Below are 14,165 nucleotides of genomic sequence, written 5' to 3' on the forward strand. Positions count from 1 at the left end.
GGGAGGAGACTTGCTCTCCAAACTAGGAGCACAGTTGACTTTCTCCCCTGAGGAGAGGCCCACCTTCTGGATGGACTCTATGACGTATTTGCCCTCTCTCTCAGTGCCAACCCAAGATGAGTGGAGGTTGCATGAGCCCCTGAAGGCAGAGCCGGGTGGGCCGAAAGAGCATGAGAGAGAGCTAACTCAATTGTTCCCTGAGGTCTGGGTGGAAGACAACCCCCCCTCCCCCCAGGCTGGCTGAACATCACGGCCCAGTGATAATGGAACTCAAACCAGGCACCATCCCGGTTAGAGGGCGCCGGTACCCGCTACGGATGGAGCCTGAACCGGCATATTGCCCCACATCAATAGATCGAAACAAGCAGGCATTCTAGTAGAGTGCCAGTCGGCTTGGAATACGCCAATCCTGCCAGTCAAAAGGGAAGGAGGACAGGACTGTAGGCCTGTACAAGATCTCAGGCTAGTCAACCAGGCTACCGTGACTTTACACGCCACTGTTCCAAACCCCTATACCTTGCTTAGCCTCCTCCCGCTGAGGACTAAAGTTTACACTTGCCTAGATCTCAAGGATGCCTTCTTCTGCATACACCTCGCCCCAGCATCACAGCCCATCATTGCCTTTGAATGGGAAGATTCAGTCGGGAGCACCAGATAACAAAGGCTAACTCCACAGCCATCTTTGGGGAAGCCTTGGCTTCTGATCTGGACTCATTCCATCCAGAAGAGTATGGATGTCAGCTCCTACAATACGGGGATGAACTGCTGCTGGCTGCCTGAGACCAAGGAAAAATGCTAGAAAGGGACAAATGCACTGCTCCAGCTGTTGATGGAAGCAGGTTACCGGGTGTTGAAATAGAAGGCACAATCTACAAAGAGGAGGTAAGGTATCTGGGGTTTGTTTTAAAGAAGGGCTCAAGGTTCCAGACCCTAATTGGGTCCTATATACTGATGGCACTAGCCTGATAAAACAAGGACAACAGCTGTTGGGTTAGCCAGAGCAGAAGGGGCCATCAAGACTGAAAAGAGATGGTGGGAATTGTCAAGTGACGAATTGGTACCGGAGGAGCTGGCACACACTCTGGTAAGCCAAACACACCAAGTGACCCACCTAGGCCATGCTGCCTGCTCACAGGTTAATGCTGCCTCTTGGGTATTCAGACAAAAACCTCCAGGTATTCAGTTGAAAGGCACACTGCCCCTTGAACACCTGGGAGTGGACTTCACTGAAATGAAACCTCACCGACACTACCATTATCTGCTGGTCATGGTATGTACGTTCCCGAGATGGGTAAAAGCTTTTCCTACCTGGACTGAAAGAGCATCAGAAGTAGCCCGGTGCCTGCTTAGGGAAATGGTTCCCAGATTTGGATTTCCTACCAGCATTAGATCATGCAATGGCCTGGCTTTTGCAGCTGATTTAGTACAACAAGTAAGCAAAACTTTAAACATCAAATGGAAACTGCACACTGCATATAGGCCCAGAGTTCTGAGATGGTGGAATGAACCAACCGGACACTTAGAGAGACTCTCCAAGTGGATCAGAGAGACTGACTGCTCCTGAGTGGACTTGCTTCCGATGGCTCTGCTCAGACTCAGGATGACCCCACAGTCCCAAGGCTATTCTCCATACGAAATTGTGTATGGGAGGCCTCCTCCCATAATAAAACAGGTGTCAACAAATTTGCCTCAGGTAAGGGGGGATAGGATTTCACAGCATATGGAACTGGGTAAGGTAATAAATCGGGTAACTAAGTTTGTACCAGAAAGGGTGCCGTTCCCCCTTGGGGAACAGATTCATGAGTTTACACTTGGTGACCAAGTATGGGTCAAAGATTGGGAACATGATTTGCTAGCCCTTTGGTGAAAGGGCCCTTATGTTATTCTAACTACCCCTACTGCAGTTAAAGTTGCAGGTATTGTCCCTTGATCCATCACACCAGAGCAAAGAAGGCATACCACGCTGACCCGGAAGACGCTGAGTGGACCACCCAGAAGGACCCCACCGACCCACGGGGAACCAAGATCATTCTGAAGAGGAAGAAGAGAACGAGATCCCGGACGAGCCCTCTACAGGATGGAGCTGGGTAAACGACTCCTGCTGCTCGGCCTCATCAACGCAATTCTGAACCTGACCAGTGTTCCTGCACAGGACAACGTCTTCATCTCTGGGCACATTCTTACGCAAACTTCCACAACTCCTCCAACTATTGGGTATGTGGGGCCATGCCCCTATCCGTAGTGGACGGACTCCCCTGGTGGGTATCGCCACTCCGTTATGGGGATTTTATACCACTGTGTTCCTTCTTAGAGCAACAGAAAGGAACTTTTCTCTCTCTCACCAATCATAACCTTTCTTTGTTCTCCTGGTGTAAGAAGAAGCCATCAATGGGCCAGGGACATAGGGTTACATTTAACATGAACACCAGCCTTATGGAGATAACAAAGGCTTATACCTCATATATGAAAATTAAAGAGGAAAAGGGCTCCCTTAACAAAAGGGGGACAGGACTCCCGGTACCTTGAGCAATACTACCAGGTCTGGGATGAATATTTCTGGATGACTCCTGAGAAAGGACAGTTGATTACCCCTGCTACTATTTGCTGGGAACAAAAAGAACAGAAAGTTGGATTTGGAGACCACCCCCTAGACCCAAAAGAATTAAAATATGTGGGTTATTTGCCCCCTGAACAATGTAAACAAATCTTGGAAGTTACCTATCACCCCAATCAGTCTGTTCAGTGGCCCGGTTCCGACTGGAAATATAACCCTGGAATCCGCTGGGTAGCCCCCAATGGGACCCAGTGGCTCTGTGGGCTTAACTTATGGCCATGGTTACCAGTTGGCTGGGTGGGGCGTTGCACATTAGGATTTGCTTTTGCCCATGGCAGAATTAAGCCTAGCCTACACCAGCCTCCAGTAAACCTGCCTTATCTGCATGCAAGATGGACACGATCTGTGTTCCAATGGTATGACTATCTTGCTGCCTTGTTTGTACCCTCTGTAGGGACAACGGATATCATGGTTAAGGTAGAGGCCTTAACTAATTTCACTAAACAGGCCCTCTTAGACAGTACAAAAGCCATTCAAGCTTTGAACGAAGAACAAATTCAGATGAGGAAGGCAGTAATTCAAAATAGGATGGCATTAGACATACTCACAGCAGCCCAGGGGGGGACTTGCACCGTAATTAAAGTCGAATGTTGTGTTTACATCCCTGACCTGTCTGGAAATGTATCTACTGCCTTGAAGGATATGCAAAATCAAGTGAAAGCCATGTCTAATGAAAATATTCCCTATTGGACTTCAGTTCTCTCCTGGGGAAAGGGAGACTGGTGGAAAACCATTGTAACTGTTGTTATAGTAATCTTAATCATACTGCTCTGTGGGCCCTGCTTCCTACAATGTCTTGTGAATTTTGTAACCCAGAGGTTGATAGCATTCTCTCATGTGGGTACAAGAGGGCTAAGGTACAATATATCTCAATGAGTGATGCTCATTATAGAAACTAAGAGCATCAAGAGGGGGGAATGAAGAAGGAATTCATAGGGCCTGGACTCCATCTCAGGCCTGTCCGTGCTGGCCGTGCTCGGCTGCCTCTCCAGCGGACTCTGAACTCTCTGCTTAGTGCCTGTGGGGATGACAATGGAAGGATAAGACCCCCTCCAGACAGGGGAATCTTGAAGATCACATCCAGGCTACTCATTGCCTAAGAGGAAGCATACTGTAATCACCCCTGTCTCCGGACAGGTCATAAACTTTTTTCGTATCTATCAGGATGTAATCACAGGCTTATCGATTATTAACTGGTTGGAATGTAACTGCGGGCTTATTGACTATTGACTGTTTGGACACGTACACACGGGGAAGGTGGTGGGTTTGGGCACATACACATGGGGTAGGTGGTGGGTTTGGACATGTACGCATGGGGTATAAAAGATCTTCACAAATGCTGGATGGGGTCCTTGGCTAAGAGGAGACTCTGCCTTGGGCCCGCCGGCGTAATACACTGCACTCCACTATCTGCATTGTCCTTCTGAGTGAGTCTGTTTCCCAGAAAGCGTGGCTATAACATCACATCCATACACGACCACTAGAAAAACCATAGCCTTGACTAGACGGACGATTATTGGCAAAGTAATGTCTCTGCTTTTTAATATGCTATCTAGGTTGGTCATAACTTTTCTTCCAAGGAGTAAGCGTCTTTTAATTTCATGGCTGTAATCACCATCTGCAGTGATTTTGGAGCCCAAAAAAATAAAGTCTCTCACTGTTTCCACTGATTCCCCAACTATTTGCCATGAAGTGATGAGACCAGATGCCATGATCTTAGTTTTCTGAATGTTGAGCTTTAAGCCAACTTTTTCACTCTCCTCTTTCACTTTCATCAAGAGGCTTTTTGGTTCCTCTTCACTTCCTGCCATAAGGGTGGTGTCATCTGCATATCTGAGGTTATTGCTATTTCCCCCGGCAATCTTGATTCCAGCTTGTGCTTCATCCAGCCCAGCGTTTCTCATGATGTACTCTGCATATAAGTTAAATAAGCAGAGTGACAATAGACAGCCTTGACGCACTCTTTTTCCTATTTGGAACCAGTCTGTTGTTCTATGTCCTGTTCTAACTGTTGCTTCCTGACCTGCAAACGTTTCTCAAGAGGTAGGTCACATGATCTGGTATTCCCATCTCTTTCAGAATTTTCCAGTTTATTGTGATCCACACAGTCAAAGGCTTTGGCATAGTCAATAAAGCAGAAATAGATGTTTTTCTGGAACTTTCTTGCTTTCTCAATGATCCAGCAGATGTTGGCAATTTGATGTCTGTTTCCTCTGCCTTTTCTAAAACCAGTTTGAACATCTGGAAGTTCTTGGTTCATGTACTATTGAAGCCTGGCTTGGAGGATTTTGAGCATTTCTTTAGTAGCATGTGAGATGAGTGCAATTGTGTGGTAGTTGGAGCATTCTTTGGCATTGCCTTTCTTTGGGATTGGAATGAAAACGGACGTTTTCCAGTCCTGTGGCCACTGCTGAGTTTTCCTAAAATGCTGGCATACTGAGTGCAGCACTTTCACAACATCATCTTTTACAATTTGAAATAGCTCCACTGGAATTCCATCACCTCCACTAGCTTTGTTCATAGTGATGCTTCCTAAGGCCCACTTGACTTCACATTCCAGGATGTCTGGCTCTAGGTGAGTGGTCACACCATCGTGATTATCTGGGTTGTGAAGATCTTTTTTGTATAGTTCTTCTGTGTATTCTTGCCACCTCTGCTTAATATCTTCTGCTTCTGTTAGGTCCCTACCATTTCTGTCCTTTATTGTACCCATCTTTGCATGAAATGTTCCCTTGGTATCTCTAATTTTCTTGAAGAGATCTCTAGTCTTTCCCATTCTATTGTTTTCCTCTATTTCTTTGCATTGATCACTGAGGAAGGCTTTCTTATCTCTCCTTGCTATTCTTTCGAACTCTGCATTCAAATGGGAATATCTCTCCTTTCCTCCTTTGCTTTTTGCTTCTCTTCTTTTCACAGCTATTTGTAAGGCCTCCTCACACAACCATTTTGCTTTTTTGCATTTCTTTTCCATGGAGATTGTCTTGATCTCTGTCTCCTGTACAATGTCACGAACCTCTGTCTATTGTTCCTCAGGCACTCTGTCTATCAGATCTAGTCCTTTGAATCTATTTGTCACATCCACTGTATAGTCATAAGGGATTTGATTTGGTCATACCTGAATGGTCTAATGGTTTTCCCTACTTTCTTCAATTTAAGCCTGAATTTGTCAAAAAGGAGTTCATGACCTGAGCCACAGTCTGCTCCCGGTCTTGTTTCTGCTGACTGTATAGAGCTTCTCCATCTTTGGCTGCAAATATAATCAATATGATTTCGGTGTTGACCATCTGGTGATGTCCATGTGTAGACTCTTCTCTTGTGTTGTTGGAAGAGGGTGTTTGCTATGATCAGTGCATTCTCTTGGCAAAACTCTCTTAGCCTTTGCCCTGCTTCATTCTGTACTCCAGGGACAATTTTGCCTGTCACTCCAGGTGTTTCTTGACTTCCTACTTTGTATTCCAGTCCCCTATAATGAAAAGGACATCTTTTGGGGGTGTTAGTTCTAAAAGGTCTTGTAGGTCTTCATAGAACCACTCAATTTCAGCTTCTTCAGCATTACTGGTCAGGGCATAGGCTTGCATTACCGTGATATTGAATGGCTCACCTTGGAAATGAACAGAGATCATTCTGTCATTTTTGAGATTGCATCCAAGTACTGCATTTTGGACTCTTTTGTTGACCATGATGGCTACTCCATTTCTTTTAAGGAATTCCTGCCCACAGTAGTAGATATAATGGTCATCTGAGTTAAATTCACCCATTCCAGTCCCGCTTAATTCACTGATTCCTAGAATGTTGACATTCACTCTTGCCATCTCCTGTTTGACGACTTCCAATTTGCCTTGATTCATGGACCTAACATTCCAGGTTCCTATGCAATATTGCTCTTTACAGCAATGGATTTTACTTCCATCACCAGTCACAGCCACAATTGTGTGTTGTTTTTGCTTTGGCTCCATCCCTTCATTCTTTCTGGAGTTATTTCTCCACTGATCTCCAATAGCATATTGGGCACCTACCGACTTGGGGAGTTCATCTTTCTGTGTCCTATCTTTTTGCCTTTTCATACTGTTCATGGGGTTCTCAAGGCAAGAATACTGAAGTGGTTTGCTGTTCCCTTCTCCAGTGGACCACATTCTGTCAGACCTCTCCACCATGACCCATCTGTCTTGGGTGGCCCCGCACGGCATGGCCTAGTTTCATTGAGTTAGACAAGACTGTGGCCCTGTGATCAGATTGGCTAGTTTTCTGTGATTATGGTTTAAGTGTGTCTGCCCTCTGATACCCTCTAGCAACACCTACCATCTTACTTGGGTTTCTCTTACCTTGGACGTAGGGTATCTCTTCACCTCTGCTCCAGCAAAGCGCAGCAACTGCTCCTTACCTTGGATGAGGGGTATCTCCTCACGGCCGCCCCTCCTGACCTTGAACGTGGAGTAGCTCCTCTTGACTCTCCTGCACCCGGGCAGCCGCCGCTTCCTGGACGTGGGGTTGCTCCTCTCGGCCGCCGCCTCCGACCTCAGGCATGGGGTAGCTCCTCTCACTTTGTCTTCTAATCCTCATCAAAAATTGTTTTACTATGAAAGGTATGGGTCAATTTGTTGATGAAAAGGAGGCAGATAACCCAGCAAACAGTTGATTGAAGGCTCTAGCCTACAAACTTTAAAATAATAACTCATGTGATTACTGCATAGTTATGAATTTGTTGTTCTTTATTCACTCACTCATTACAACTCTTTGTGACCCCACGGACTGTAGCCCACCATGCTCCTCTGTCCATGGGATTTCCCAGGCAAGAACACTGGAGTGGGTTGCTGTTTAGATTGACTGATTTAAAACCAACTACCTCCAGAAAAGCTTTTCCCAAAGGATAGAGGACTTAGTTACCCTTTCTCTCTCTCTCCCTCCTCCTTACTCAAAATCCTTTATCTTGGGAATAAAGAAATGCAGAGCCCCAAGGAAAGCTAACTGGAGGATTATAAATTCACTTGGGAGTGGGTTTTACAACTCATTGCCTCCCAAGACATCCAAGATTCACTCTCCATCTTTCATCCCTACTTGTTTCACCAGATTTATCCAAGTGGTAGGAAATATGTCCACTGTGGTTCTCACATTTCACATCTTCCAGTTTGTGCTGCTAGAGAAATGCTAATTGACCTCTTTTGTTCTGAGGCCAAAAGTCCTAGAGAAAGGACTCTTTGGCTCTTTTGGGTGTCCTCTCCTGGGTCAACCAATCATGGTTGGGGCAGAAGGCAGAGTGAGTCAGGGAAGAATTTACAGGGTAAACCACAGAAAGGTTATGTTACCAAGAGAAGGGAAAATCCCATAAAAGTCCAGAACAAACAGATTTATCATTTATACCTGTGGCTGGTTGCCCAACTGATAAGAGCATCCATCTTTGGTATGCCCTTTTACAGAAAGAAATAATAAAATATACTTTTAACTTATTTAAATGCACTTGCAATTGCAACCCAACTGACTTTTCAAATGTTTAATCCAACCTCCAAAGATTGTGATTTCTGAAGTGAAAGCTAGCATTTCCCAAAGAAAGCAGAGTTAATACAGCTGCTCTTTCTCTAGAGAAACAGAAATAAGAACTCAGCTTTCATGGCATGTATATTTGAAAATGTCTGATTCAGGATAAAGAGTCTGTGAATGTGATTTTGTAGCTTAAAACAAAAAGAGCTAGGAAGGGAAGTATCCAGAGTAAGAAGGGTTTTGTTTATGTTTTCATTTATCTGCTTACCAGAAACAGAGATAGGGACACTCACCTCCATTAAGAACTTGCTCTAAAAAAAAAAAAAAAAAAAAGAACTTGCTCTGTACCAGGCTTTGGCCCAGGGGGTTAACATGCATTATACTTAATTTTTACCACCCTCCTGAAGACAAGAAATTATCCCCATTTTGCCCAGGAGGAAACTTAGCTGCAGAGAAGTTGAGTGGTTTCCCCAAGTTAACAGACAATAAGTAGTGAAGCTGGGATTTTAATTCGAGTTCCTCTGTACATTGCTTGCAAGAGCTCTTGCTCCTTGCCTCACACTCAGCAAAGGGGAATAAAAAGAGAATTGGTCTGAGGTGGGGTAAGAAATGGGGTGGTGTCCTTACTGTGTGCTCAGCCACGTCTGACTCTTAGTGACCCCATGGACTGTATGTAGCCCGACGGGCTCCTCTGTCCGTGGAATTCTCCCAGCAAGAATACTGGAGTGAGTTGACATTTCCTCCTCCAGGGGACCATCCTGACCCAGGGATAGAACCCACCTCTCCTGTGTCTCCTATATTGGCAGGAGGATTCTTTACCCCTGAGCCACCTGGGAAGCCCTGAATCCTTAGTACCACATGAGTGAACTTTCAACATTGAAAACACAAAATATAAAGTTAATAAATTACACCTTAGCTACTTCAAATCACTTAAGAAAATGATCAGAATCACCTGTATTAGCCAATGGAAAAAAGAAGACATTGCGTGGAAAAGGAACAGAACACAGCAGTGAGTAAAAAGGGAACGTGTAACTATTTGTGTGTCTATTCAATAGCTCAGAAAGTTTCTTGTTGCTTCCTTTTAAAATGAAGTTCAGGAGTAGGTTTCAATATAAAGAATTACAGGATCCCTCAGAATATGATTAAAAAAAACATATTTAAGGTCTAAAACACTGGTAAGGGTTAAGTAAGAAAGATTCCTTGTAGGCTAGAATTTTCATATTTTGGTGTCTATTAGACTGAAACCACAATCACAGACAACTAGCCAATCGGATCACACGGACCACAGCTTGTCTAACTCAATGAAACTAAGCCATGCTGTGTGGGGCCAGCAAAGACGAACAGGTCATGGTGGAGAGGTCTGACAGAATGTGATCCACTGGAGAAGGGAATGGCAAGCCAATTCAGTATTCTTGCCTTGAGAACCCCATGAACAGTATGAAAAGGCAAAAAGATAGGACACAGAAAGATGAACTCCCCAAGTCGGTAGATGCCCAATATGCTATTGGAGATCAGTGGAGAAATAACTCCAGAAAGAATGAAGGGATGGAGCCAAAGCAAAAACACCCAGTTGTGGCTGTGACTGGTGATGGAAGTAAAATCCATTGCTGTAAAGAGCAATATTGCATGGGAACCTGGAATGTTAGGTCCATGAATCAAGGCAAATTGGAAGTCGTCAAACAGGAGATGGCAAGAATGAATGTACACATTCTAGGAATCAGCGTAGGAATCAGTGAATTAAGCGGGACTGGAATGGGTGAATTTAACTCAGATGACCATTATATCTACTACTGTGGGCAGGAATTCCTTAAAAGAAATGGAGTAGCCATCATGGTCAACAAAAGAGTCCAAAATGCAGTACTTGGATGCAATCTCAAAAATGACAGAATGATCTCTGTTCGTTTCCAAGGCAACCCATTCAATATCACAGTAATCCAAGTCAATGCCCCAACCAGTAATGCTGATGAAGCTGAAATTGAATGGTTCTATGAAGACCTACAAGACCTTTTAGAACTAACACCCAAAAAAGATGTCCTTTTCATTATAGAGGACTGGAATGCAAAAGTAGGAAGTCAAGAAACACCTGGAGTGACAGGCAAAATTGTCCCTGGAGTATAGAATGAAGCAGGGCAAAGGCTAATAGAGTTTTGCCAAGAGAATGCACTGATCATAGCAAACACCCTCTTCCAACAACACAAGACTAGACTCTACACATGGACATCACCAATGGCCAAAACCAAAATCAGATTGATTATATTCTTTGCAGCTAAAGATGGAGAAGCTCTATACAGTCAGCAAAGACAAGAACGGGAGCTGACTGCAGCTCAGATCATGAACTCCTTATTGCCAAATTCAGACTTAAGTTGAAGAAAGTAGGGAAAACCATTAGACCATTCAGTTATGACCTAAATGAAATCCCTTCTGATTATACAATGGAAGTGAGAAATAGATTTAAAGGACTAGATCTGATAGACAGAGTGCCTGATGAACTATGGACAGAGGTTCATGACATTTTACAGGAGACAGGGATCAAGATCATTCCCCAAGAAAAAGAAATGCAAAAAAGCAAAATGACTGTCTGAGGAGAACTTACAAATAGCTGTGAAAAGAAGAGAAACAAAAAGCAAAGGAGAAAAGGAAAGATACACCCATTTGAATGCAGAGTTCCAAAGAATAGCCAGGAGAGATAAGAAAGCCTTCCTCAGCGATCAATGCAAAGAAATAGAGGAAAACAACAGAATGGGAAAGACTAAGAATCTCTTCAAGAAATTAGGGATACCAAGGAACATTTCATGCAAAGATGGGTACAATAAAGGACAGAAATGGTATGGACCTAACAGAAGAAGAAGATATTAAGAAGAGGTGGCAAGAATACACAGAAGAACTGTACAAGAAAGATCTTCACAACCCAGATAATCACGATGGTGTGACCACTCACCTAGAGCCAGACATCCTGGAATGTGAAGTCAAGTGGGCCTTAGAAAGTGTCACTATGAACAAAGCTAGTGGAGGTGATGGAATTCCAGTGGAGCTATTTCAAATTGTAAAAGATGATGTTGTGAAAGTGCTGCACTCAGTATGCCAGCATTTTAGGAAAACTCAGCAGTGGCCACAGGACTGGAAAATGTCAGTTTTCATTCCAATCCCAAAGAAAGGCAATGCCAAAGAATGCTCAAACTACCACACAATTGTACTCATCTCACACGCTAGTAAAGTAATGCTCAAAATTCTCCAAGCCAGGCTTCAGCAATACATGAACCAAGAACTTCCAGATGTTCAAGCTGGTTTTAGAAAAGGCAGAGGAAACAGAGATCAAACTGCCAACATCTGCTGGATCATTGAGAAAGCAAGAAAGTTCTAGAAAAACATCTATTTCTGCTTTATTGACTATGCCAAAGCCTTTGACTGTGTGGATCACAATAAACTGGAAAATTCTGAAAGAGATGGGAATACCAGATCATGTGACCTGCCTCTTGAGAAACCTGTATGCAGGTCAGGAAGCAACAGTTAGAGCTAGACATAGAACAACAGACTGGTTCCAAATAGGAAAAGGAGTACGTCAAGGCTGTCTATTGTCACCCTGCTTATTTAACTTATATGCAGAGTACATCATGAGAAACACTGGGCTGGAAGAAGCACAAGTTGGAGTCAAGATTGCCGGGAGAAATATCAATAACCTCAGATATGCAGATGACACCACCCTTATGGCAGAAAGTAAAGAGGAACTAAAAAGCCTCTTGATGAAAGTGAAAGAGGAGAGTGAAAAAGTTGGCTTGAAGCTCAACATTCAGAAAACTAAGATCATGGCATCCGGTCCCGTCACTTCATGGCAAATAGTTGGGGAAACAGTGGAAACAGTGGCTGACTTTATTTTTTTGGGCTCCAAAATCACTGCAGATGGTGATTGCAGTCATGAAATTAAAAGATGCCTAGTCCTTGGAAGAAAAGTAATGACAAACCTAGACAACATATTAAAAAGCAGAGACATTAGTTTGTCAACAAAGTTCTTCCTAGTCAAGGCTATGGTTTTTCCGGTAGTCATGTATGGATGTGAGATTTGGATGGTGAAGAAAGCTGAGCACTGAAGAATTGGGGCTTTTGAACTGTGTTGTTGGAGAAGACTCTTGAGAGTCCCTTGGACTGCAAGGAGATGCAACCAGTCCATCCTAAAGGAGATCCATCCTGGGTGTTCATTGGAAGGACTGATTTTCAAGCTGAAACACCAATACTTTGGCCACCTGATGGGAAGAACTGACTCATTTCAAAAGACCCTGATGCTGGGAAAGATTGAGGGCAGGAGGAGAAGGGGATGACAGAGGATGAGATGGTTGAATGGCATCATGGACTCAATGGGCATGAGTTTGGGTAAACTCTGAGAGTTGGTGATGGACAGGGAGGCCTGGTGTGCTGTGGTTCATGGGATCACAAAGAGTCAGACATGACTGAGTGACTGAACTGAACTGATCATTGAGGTCCTTCAAAGTTTAAAGATAGTTAGATGAAAATGCAAAATCATGCTCATTGTTATTAGTGATCTTACTTAAAACTTTAAATATATAAATATAAACCATATGGAATTTAATAGTCTTTGGCTCAGTTAATACTTGTTAAGGGTCTGTAATTCTGGAAGGGTTTTTCAGGACAATGTTCTATTAAAATATTAAATAAAAATATTTATTAAAACATCTTATTAAAGCATGTTGTTCTTCCTAGAGTCTGTCATTCAGAGTGAATAAGTCAGAAAGAGAAAAACAAGTATTGTATATTAACCCATATATATGGAATCTAGAAAAATAGGACAGATGAACCCATCTGCAAAGCAGGAATTGAGATCAGTTGTGGAGAATGGACTTGTGGGCGCAGAAGGGGCGCGGGAGGGCCGGGCAAACTGGAAGAGCAGCGCTGACATGTACACCGTACCACGTGCTAGACAGACAGCTCGTGGGGAGCTGCTAGGTAACGCAGGGAGCTCAGCCGGGTGCTCTGTGAGGATCTAGACGAGGGATGGGGCGGGGGTGGGAGGCTCAGGCGGGAAGGGATATATGTACACGTGGGGTTAGTTCACCTTGCACAGCAGAAACTAGCACAACATTGTAAAGCAGCTATACTCCAGTAATAAAATGTAAACCAGACAAAAAACAATCATGTCCTTTCCCAACAGGAAACAGGAATGAAGTAGTTAATCCCTTACGTTAAATAATTGCTTCAGCAGGCTCTATCAATTTTTTCAGTTCATGCTTTAAAATCTCAAAACAATAACATGTAATAGAAATATCACTTTCTCCATCACACTAAAGTAGATTGTCAGTCACCACCGCCTCCGCAGTAAGTCAGGTGCTACTGAAACGCATCACACGATGCAAGGCTTTGCTTTGGGCATCACTCCAAGGATACAGCCATCTTGGATCCACTTTTATTTAGCCTCCGTCTGTGCCCTCTACCCTTCTGAGTCCCAGGTTAATCATGTAAAAATAATCTTGTTACCTACTTATACCTTAAAGTTACTGGGAAGATGAGATGGGACCAAGGACTGATTGGCTTATTCACTCTGTCCCCCACCCCTACCCAGGGGGCTTGATCCATGATGGATATTCAGTGGGTGTTCAATGAATACTTGAGGGGTGCACTGAAGGAGGAAATCCATCTGAGTCTAAAAATAAAATTAAGCATCTGTAAACCTCAGGTCCTCAGCATTCCCACCCACCATTAAACTTTTACTGCCATCTGGAAACTGTTTGTGTACTTTGTATTAACAGATAGGATTCACAGAAGGGAAAGAAAGAAAAAAAGCCCACAATCCAAGAATAAAGGTATAAAAATCAACTTAATTGAAAGGTTTTGAAAAGGTTTAAATATGAACTTTCATTCATCAACTTTTAAATTTCAAAACAGAAATAGAATTATTCAGTAAAAGCAATGAAGAATTAAAATAAAACTTCAGTGTAATATTAAGATCACTTGGTATTCTTGCCTGGGAAATCCCAGGGACAGAGAAGCCTGGCCGGCTGCAAAGAGTCTGACGTAACTGAGTGACTAAAAAACAATAAGGAAGACAGGGAAAGACACAGAAAAGGGA

This window comes from Cervus elaphus, chromosome 29 (genome assembly GCF_910594005.1).
Source record: "Cervus elaphus chromosome 29, mCerEla1.1, whole genome shotgun sequence".
NCBI lineage: Eukaryota > Metazoa > Chordata > Mammalia > Artiodactyla > Cervidae > Cervus > Cervus elaphus.